At 30.1% G+C, this 6,000-nt stretch overlaps 3 non-coding genes across 3 annotated transcripts; all 3 read right to left on the reverse strand.

Moving 5' to 3' along the window:
- Nucleotides 1-1,410: 1,410 nt before the first annotated feature.
- On the reverse strand, nt 1,411-1,483 carry TRNAV-UAC (transfer RNA valine (anticodon UAC)). The gene has a single exon. It is a non-coding gene; the product is annotated as a tRNA-Val (tRNA).
- Nucleotides 1,484-3,409: 1,926 nt separating this feature from the next.
- TRNAV-UAC (transfer RNA valine (anticodon UAC)) lies at nt 3,410-3,481 on the reverse strand. The gene has a single exon. It is a non-coding gene; the product is annotated as a tRNA-Val (tRNA).
- Nucleotides 3,482-5,406: 1,925 nt separating this feature from the next.
- TRNAV-UAC (transfer RNA valine (anticodon UAC)) lies at nt 5,407-5,479 on the reverse strand. Its single transcript has one exon. It is a non-coding gene; the product is annotated as a tRNA-Val (tRNA).
- Nucleotides 5,480-6,000: the final 521 nt, after the last annotated feature.

A 6,000-nucleotide genomic window follows, 5' to 3' on the forward strand; every position in this document is an offset into this window, starting at 1 on the left:
AAACCACATCATAAACTATTCTTACACTAGAAGAGATTTTTGGTCATCTTGACAATCAAATGCCCCAAAATCTGAGGTACACACTAAGTGATTTTGTTTAAAAATCCAATGATATGTCACACAACACTGAATTTTAATATGTCCGCAATTAAGCAGCATGACTTAGTCGTGAAAAAATGCAGAAAATATGGTCAGTTTATCGAGAACCTCCAAGTACCACACAGTGCACTATTATAGTAGGCTGAGATTTTTTTTTATCTTGGCTGACCGATTCAATAACCGAAGGAGTGTGTTTGTGACCATCAGTTGTCTGGTTTATCGGAAATACACCAAATGGTCATTTGAAAACACTACCCAGTAAAACAGGATGAGCAACCAATTTTTTGCAATTTACTTTAATAATTGTATAGTGGGTACATAGATAAAGACAGTTGTAACATGGTTGACCAAACTTGCATTACCCAACATTTAAAATAAAACTTTAGTAAAGAGCAATGTGTGCAATGTTCAATAAACCTGCATATTCCCATTTTAAATAAAGATTTTTTTTGAAGCTTTTCAAGTGAATATTTATAATTTGAAAAACTGTATACACAAAAAATCATTATTTCTAACATTTTGACCAATTATCATCTGCAGGTGTCACACTTATCAAAATCACTTTTCAGTGACTTTTCTTGCCATGTTACCATAAAGTGCCTGTTTTACAAATACTACATATAAATAAATGCCCTTTCACAACATAACTTAAGCATAATACTCAAAAAAGACTTTAGTAATAATCAATATACTATCTATCCAGAAGTCAAATCTATCAGCATTTTTGCTAAACTTGCACATAGTAATTATGGAAATATTTATTTACATTTAAAGTAAATAATCTGGAAGAGAATATTAGCTACATCAAAACATGATTGCAGTTTATCATGCATTAATCATGCAATACCAAACCTTGGCAGCATTATCAAGTTGCTAGTGAAGTCATGTGAACAGTGAAGTCCTGGAAAGAATAGCTGTGCTTTGGTGAACTGGTGATGGAAATGTTGGTTTAGGTGATTTATTTAACTGTACTCAGTTAAGATGATTTATGGAAAAAGATAGTTAGATATGATACTACAATTTATTTGTTTACTATAAATGAAATATATGATACATTGCTACCAATTTCTTATAAAACAAGAAGATTATTTGAATCTGCTCCAGATTTTTAATCAGTTGTTTGCTGTAATAAGTTATTTTATAATTAAAAGCTAATAGATATTACAAATAACATTTATTTCCATATTTAGAGAAGAAATTGAATTTTGTAAGTGAACAAATGACATATTTCACATTGAGCAGTAGCAGGTCAGATGTTATAAGAATGATAGTGAAGAAAATTTTCATAAGTCATAAATTAGTGCAAAAATATGGTTCCACTGAGGATTGAACCCAGGACCTTCTGCGTGTAAAGCAGATGTGATAACCACTACACTATGAAACCAATATGCAATACAAAAACAAACTGTTCAATTTTTTGGTTGTCCTGACAGTCGTAGTGATTTTTTGTAAACTGTTCCATATAATCGGTGAAACGTCAAAGTGATTGGTCTTTCATTATATATAATTTTATTAAAAACAGAGCACCATATTTTTGGCAAATTGACCCAATACTTAATAGTGGTACACGTAGCTAAAGAAAGTTATAGCCTGGTTGACCAACCTTGCATAATTAAACATTTAATATTAATCTTTATTAAAAAGCAATGACTGCAATGATAAATAAATGTGTATATCCATTTTAAAGTAAGCATTTTGCAAAGTTTTTTAAGTGATTATGTTTAATTTGAAGAAAAAAAATATACAAAATTCTTTATTTCTAACATCTTGACCAATTATTATCTACTGTAAGTACTCCTATCAAGATCACATTTTACTGGATTTTTTAATAAATATGGGTTCACTTGGGATTGAACCCAGGACTTTCTCTGTGTAAAGCAGATGGGCTAACCACTATGCTATGAAACCACAACATAAACTGTTCTTACACTAGAAGAGATTTTTGGTCATCTTGACAATCAAATGCCCCAAAATCTGAGGTACACACTAAGTGATTTTGTTTAAAAATCCAATTATATGTCACACAACACTGAATTTTCATATGTCTGCAATTAAGCAGCATGACTTAGTCATGAAAAAATGCAGAAAATATGGTCAGTTTATCGAGAACCTCCAAGTACCACACAGTGCACTATTATAGTAGGCTGAGATTTTTTTTTATCTTGGCTGACCGATTCAATAACCGAAGGAGTGTGTTTGTGACCATCAGTTGTCTGGTTTATCGGAAATACACCAAATGGTCATTTAAAAACACTACCCAGTAAAACAGGATGAGCAACCAATTTTTTGCAATTTACTTTAATAATTGTATAGTGGGTACATAGATAAAGACAGTTGTAACATGGTTGACCAAACTTGCATTACCCAACATTTAAAATAAAACTTTAGTAAAGAGCAATGTGTGCAATGTTGAATAAACCTGCATATTCCCATTTTAAATAAAGATTTTTTGAAGCTTGTCAAGTGAATATTTATAATTTGAAAAACTATATACACAAAAATCATTATTTCTAACATTTTGACCAATTATCATCTGCAGGTGTCACACTTATCAAAATCACTTTTCAGTGATTTTTCTTGCCATGTTACCATAAAGTGCCTGTATTACAAATACTACATATAAATAAATGCCCTTTCACAACATAACTTAGGCATAATACTCGAAAAAAACTTTAGTAATACTCAATATACTATCTATCCAGAAGTCAAATCTATCAGCATTTTTGCTAAACTTGCACATAGTAATTATGGAAATATTTATTTACATTTAAAGTAAATGATCTGGAAGTGAATATTAGCTACATCAAAACATGATTGCAGTTTATCATGCATTAATCATGCAATACCAAACCTTGGCAGCATTATCAAGTTGCTAGTGAAGTCATGTGAACAGTGAAGTCCTGGAAAGAATAGCTGTGCTTTGGTGAACTGGTGATGGAAATGTTGGTTTAAGTGATTTATTTAACTGTACTCAGTTAAGATGATTTATGGAAAAAGGTAGTTAGATATGATACTACAATTTATTTGTTTACTATAAATGAAATATATGATACATTGCTACCAATTTCTTATAAAACAAGAAGATTATTTGAATCTGCTCCAGATTTTTAATCAGTTGTTTGCTGTAATAAGTTATTTTATAATTAAAAGCTAATAGATATTACAAATAACATTTATTTTCATATTTAGAGAAGAAATTGAATTTTATAAGTGAACAAATGACATATTTCACATTGAGCAGTAGCAGGTCAGATGTTATAAGAATGATAGTGAAGAAAATTTTCATAAGTCATAAATTAGTGCAAAAATATGGTTCCACTGGGATTGAACCCAGGACTTTCTGCGTGTAAAGCAGATGTGATAACCACTACACTATGAAACCAATATGCAATACAAAAACAAACTGTTTAATTTTTTGGTTGTCCTGACAGTCGTAGTGATTTTTTGTAAACTGTTCCATGTAATCGGTGAAACGTCAAAGTGATTGTTCTTTCATTATATATAATTTTTAAAAAAACAGAGCACCATATTTTTGGCAAATTGACCCAATACTTAATAGTGGTACACCTAGCTAAAGAAAGTTATAGCCTGGTTGACCAACCTTGCATAATTAAACATTTAATATTAATCTTTATTAAAAAGCAATGACTGCAATGATAAATAAATGTGTATATCCATTTTAAAGTAAGCATTTTGCAAAGTTTTTTAAGTGATTATATTTAATTTGAAGAAAACAAATATACAAAATTCTTTATTTCTAACATCTTGACCAATTATTATCTACTGTAAGTACTATTATCAAGATCACATTTTACTGGATTTTTTTTAATAAATATGGGTTTACTTGGGATTGAACCCAGGACTTTTTCTGTGTAAAGCAGATGCGCTAACCACTATGCTATGAAACCACAACATTAACTGTTCTTACACTAGGAGAGATTTTTGGTCATCTTGACAATCAAATGCCCCAAAATCTGAGGTACACACTAAGTGATTTTGTTTAAAAATCCAATTATATGTCACACAACACTGAATTTTAATATGTCCGCAATTAAGCAGCATGACTTAGTCGTGAAAAAATGCAGAAAATATGGTCAGTTTATCGAGAACCTCCAAGTACCACACAGTGCACTATTATAGTAGGCTGAGATTTTTTTAATCTTGGCTGACCGATTCAATAACCGAAGGAGTGTGTTTGTGACCATCAGTTGTCTGGTTTATCGGAAATACACCAAATGGTCATTTAAAAACACTACCCAGTAAAACAGGATGAGCAACCAATTTTTTGCAATTTACTTTAATAATTGTATAGTGGGTACATAGATAAAGACAGTTGTAACATGGTTGACCAAACTTGCATTACCCAACATTTAAAATAAAACTTTAGTAAAGAGCAATGTGTGCAATGTTGAATAAACCTGCATATTCCCATTTTAAATAAAGATTTTTTGAAGCTTTTCAAGTGAATATTTATAATTTGAAAAACTGTATACACAAAAATCATTATTTCTAACATTTTGACCAATTATCATCTGCAGGTGTCACACTTATCAAAATCACTTTTCAGTGATTTTTCTTGCCATGTTACCATAAAGTGCCTGTATTACAAATACTACATATAAATAAATGCCCTTTCACAACATAACTTAGGCATAATACTCGAAAAAAACTTTAGTAATACTCAATATACTATCTATCCAGAAGTCAAATCTATCAGCATTTTTGCTAAACTTGCACATAGTAATTATGGAAATATTTATTTACATTTAAAGTAAATGATCTGGAAGTGAATATTAGCTACATCAAAACATGATTGCAGTTTATCATGCATTAATCATGCAATACCAAACTTTGGCAGCATTATCAAGTTGCTAGTGAAGTCATGTGAACAGTGAAGTCCTGGAAAGAATAGCTGTGCTTTGGTGAACTGGTGATTGGAATGTTGGTTTAAGTGATTTATTTAACTGTACTCAGTTAAGATGATTTATGGAAAAAGGTAGTTAGATATGATACTACAATTTATTTGTTTACTATAAATGAAATATATGATACATTGCTACCAATTTCTTATAAAACAAGAAGATTATTTGAATCTGCTCCAGATTTTTAATCAGTTGTTTGCTGTAATAAGTTATTTTATAATTAAAAGCTAATAGATATTACAAATAACATTTATTTCCATATTTAGAGAAGAAATTGAATTTTGTAAGTGAACAAATGACATATTTCACATTGAGCAGTAGCAGGTCAGATGTTATAAGAATGATAGTGAAGAAAATTTTCATGTCATAAATTAGTGCAAAAATATGGTTCCACTGGAGATTGAACCCAGGACATTCTGCGTGTAAAGAAGATGTGATAACCACTACACTATGAAACCAATATGCAATACAATAACAAACTGTTCAATTTTTTGGTTGTCCTGACAGTCGTAGTGATTTTTTGTAAACTGTTCTGGATTATCGGTGAAACGTCAAAGTGATTGTTCTTTCATTATATATAATTTTTTTAAAAAACAGAGCACCATATTTTTGGCAAATTGACCAAATACTTAATAGTGGTACACCTAGCTAAAGAAAGTTATAGCCTGGTTGACCAACCTTGCATAATTAAACATTTAATATTAATCTTTATTAAAAAGCAATGACTGCAATGATAAATAATTGTGTATATCCATTTTAAAGTAAGCATTTTGCAGTTTTTTAAGTGATTATTTTTAATTTGAAGAAAACAAATATACAAAATTCTTTATTTCTAACATCTTGACCAATTATTATCTACTGTAAGTACTCTTATCAAGATCACATTTTACTGGATTTTTTAATAAATATGGGTTCACTTGGGATTGAACCCAGGACTTTCTCTGTGTAAAGCGAATGTGCTAACCACTATTCTATGAAA

This window comes from Pseudophryne corroboree, chromosome 11 (genome assembly GCF_028390025.1).
Source record: "Pseudophryne corroboree isolate aPseCor3 chromosome 11, aPseCor3.hap2, whole genome shotgun sequence".
Classification (NCBI taxonomy): domain Eukaryota; kingdom Metazoa; phylum Chordata; class Amphibia; order Anura; family Myobatrachidae; genus Pseudophryne; species Pseudophryne corroboree.